This window comes from Populus euphratica, unplaced genomic scaffold (genome assembly GCF_000495115.2).
Source record: "Populus euphratica unplaced genomic scaffold, PopEup_1.0 scaffold1077.1, whole genome shotgun sequence".
NCBI lineage: Eukaryota > Viridiplantae > Streptophyta > Magnoliopsida > Malpighiales > Salicaceae > Populus > Populus euphratica.
The window spans coordinates 108,989-112,701 of record NW_011500493.1 but is presented as its reverse complement, the minus strand read 5'-3'; positions in this window follow the sequence as shown (position 1 = coordinate 112,701).

Here is a 3,713-nt window from a genome sequence, read left to right as displayed (position 1 = left end):
AGTCACTGTTTTTCTTCTTTTTCTTCTTCAACTGAGAAGGCTCGTCAAGGAACCACCTTCAGATGAATAAATGTGGTGTCTCTGACCACCTCATGTACTTTAATTGGTAGTAAATATCTAAGAAGAGCTTTTTATACAAGGATTAGTCATTCTCATCAAATATTTATATCTTATTTGTCTTAAATTCTTGATATTAAAAACCCCATAAAGATAAACATGTTTCACAATAAATAAACTGCTCCATCATAATCTTAACGTTCTAGGAAATAAGTGGAGTTGAAAATTATAAAGCAAAACTTTTTGACCAACATCAAATATTTTTCTTAAGATTTTCTTATCATGAAACACTTTGATTCATAATTGATGTTTAAAGTTTGTACACTGACTTACCTCCCTGGTTATGGTGTCAAAAATTTAACATGATCAAATAATTAATATCTTTTTCCAAATGCAAGAGTGTGAAAGTAATAAATATCCTAGTTAGATCGAGGTTGATCCACGTGTAGGTTAATAATAAAAAACCACAATTCATAAAAAAGATAGAGTTAAACAAATCTAAAGATGAGATATTAATAGAAACATCTAATAAAGATAAAATAATTGCTAAAATTAAAGGATCTATTAATAATATTTCAAAAAATTATAATCCAAATGTTTTCTATTACTCAACTGGAACCCAAAGATAAAAAAGGTTCCAATCAAATTATTTATAATTAATGACTCATTTTAAGTTATTAACTTGATTATATTAATTATTTTTAATTATCTTATTTTATTAATACTAACACTTGTAAATGTTATCAAGTATTCATAGTGTTAATTTATATCAATGACAAATCAAAATCCTTTCATAGAACAAGTACTAGTTCTCCATGTGGTAGGTTATAAAAGAATCAAGTATTTGTTATGTGAAAGATTATACATCACGAATCAAGACTCACCTCTTAATAAGAAGGTTATTAAGATTAATTAAAGATAACAATTATAACACATGTTAATAACAAATATTCTTAAATTTAGATATTAAATTCTATGTTGAGTTCATACTATACTTATTATTATACCAATAGTGTAACCTTTTCATATTGAATTTTTAAATTTTATGTTCTATTGAGTGTTAGTGTAATTAAGAGATTGTTTTTTTAAGGTGAAATTTATTGTTAAAATATAACAACATTTAAAATCTCTTGGAATTTGGTAAGAGCTTTAGAAGTGAAGATTGAACCTTATAGTTTTTTAAAAATTATACTCATGATGCAGACTACTGAATGATAATAGAAGATGAAACTTACTATATGAGGAATGGAGTATATTGTTGGAGTACATAGTTATTATCGAATCATTATAAAATACACATATATTTCTACTTTTTTATCTCTTTATTATGTTTTATATTTTTATGATGATTGTGGGTTGGTTTGGAATGGATTAGAAATGGTTTGGTGGTATTGGTTTTGGTAATTATTTAAAAATAATTTAAAATTGAATAAGTAGGATTTAATTTTCTAGATCATTTAATTTACTTACTCTCCAATCAGCCTTATGGTTATAAAAATCATATTTCACTCTCAAAGGAAAAATAATTGATTTTTAAAGTTCTACAAAGCTTTTTTTTTTTTTACTTTAAAAACATGTAATAAAAGTTGAACAATCAAAGAGTCAAATAAGCTTTAAATCATTTGGTAGATAGTACCATGTACAAAGAAACTTTTTCACTAAGAAAGAAGAAGATATTTTTTCCTTTATACATTTGAACCTAAATAAATTTTCTATTTCTTTTCAAACTCAAATTCATGAATTATTTACTAGAAATTATGTAACAAATTTGATAATTGAAGTTGATAACAATAGCAATGAAAAGAAATTGACTATAAAAACCTATTTGAAAAAAATAAAAAATAGTTTTTGAGAATTTTTGAGGTTACTCAGACTCATAAGAGCATTGAATCATTTTTTAATAGAAAGGGTTATCATTAAATTAGTTTGTGTTAATTATGATTATATAATTTTTAAGCAATATTAAAAGAACTTTTTATATCAAAAACAAATTTATGAAGTTCTCTTCAGTGGCCTAAAGTTTCATTAATTGTATATGTGTGGAGATGTCATGCTATTCCTATATTAGGCAAATCAAATTATGGCTACTAGGTTATAAAAATAAGTTAAAATAAGTTATTAAAGTGCATGCAAGTAGTTGTGAATTGTCATATTACCCTACTAGTTTCTTGCCGCATAATGCAATACATTGTGGGTTAAATAATTTTTTGCTAAACTATATAACATTGTTATTAAATTTAATTTAATGAATCAATCTTGAATTCTTTCAATTTAACTCCATGCCTAACCCTTGTTAAAAATTAGCCCGTGAGAGTTGATCTAACGTAACATAGTTGAATTGAAGGGTTTGCTCGTTACATGGGTTCAGGATACATTGTGCTATAAATTCTTGCTTTCAAAAAAAAAGAAAAAGAAAAAGATAACAATCCCAACCCAAGGAAGTTAACTTTAAACATTAGAACAAAAATTTTGTTTTCTTCCATGAAAAGCTCCATAGCTATGTTTTGATTTATTGAGCACCGAAAGAAGGTTTACTAATATCTTGTTTAAGAGGTATTAAGCAGATATATAAATTTAATGAGAGTTTGTTTATCTGGATAGATTAATAGAAGTTAAATGATGAATGCCTTGCTTTGTGGTATTTGCAAATTATTTTTCTATTTTAATGCTTTGATTACTAGGGACTAGTAATAAGCTGGTTGGGGGGTGTGATTAGTACTTAAAAGTGCATTCTCATTAAGGATTTATGTCATCATATTGCACCTAAAGTATCATTAAATTCCCTAACAAAAGCATGTTTTATATTAGCAAGTCTAAAAATATAATATACCTTTAATTCATGGTAAATGTTCATCCTAAATGCAGGTCTATCACATAAATAAAAGGATTGATTGATGAGTTTAAGGATTGAAATTGAAAGGATAAAAAGAAGGCCAAACTTAGCAAAGTGTTGCTGGTGCATTCCAAACTCGAACACCGTTCAGTAATTTGATCATATCTGGAGCTGTAGATATCAGATTTAGGTCCATTTTATATCGATGGAAAGGTAAGACATAGACCTACAACTTTCATATGAAGTCAAAGACTCAGTTCTGCCGTTTTCAAGCCCAAATCTTAGCAACAACGAAGACGTCGGAAGCTGTCCTGCAGCTCAAGCACTATTCGGTTTTTGGCTCATATCTTGAGTTCTAGAAGTCCAAATGAGCTCTGGTTTTTTTTTATGGAAAGCTGAGACAATTGCCCACAGATTCCACAATTCAGTTGGCTATAATTCTGATGTGAGCAATGACGTTTTGGCCAGCCAACAATATCAAAAATCAGCCCACAATATCAAAAAACCAGCAGCCATTAATGTCAAAAACCAGCCACCAAATCAATGGATGCCCACCAATTCTTCAATCAATCAATAGTTCTGAAACTTAGCCTATAAAAGGAGGCATTGTCCATGTATTTAGTCATATTAATTTTCAGATCAAAGTTATCTTCTTGCTTTCTCTCTACATCTTTGTAATGTTCAAGTTTTCTTTTATGCTATAGTAATCTCTTGTTTATGCTCTTTCATTTCCTTTCCTATACTTAGTTAGCTTATATTATGTTTATGTTCTTATATTGTTTATTTGTGTTTTTCTCCTTCTTAATGTTTAGCTAAGTTAATT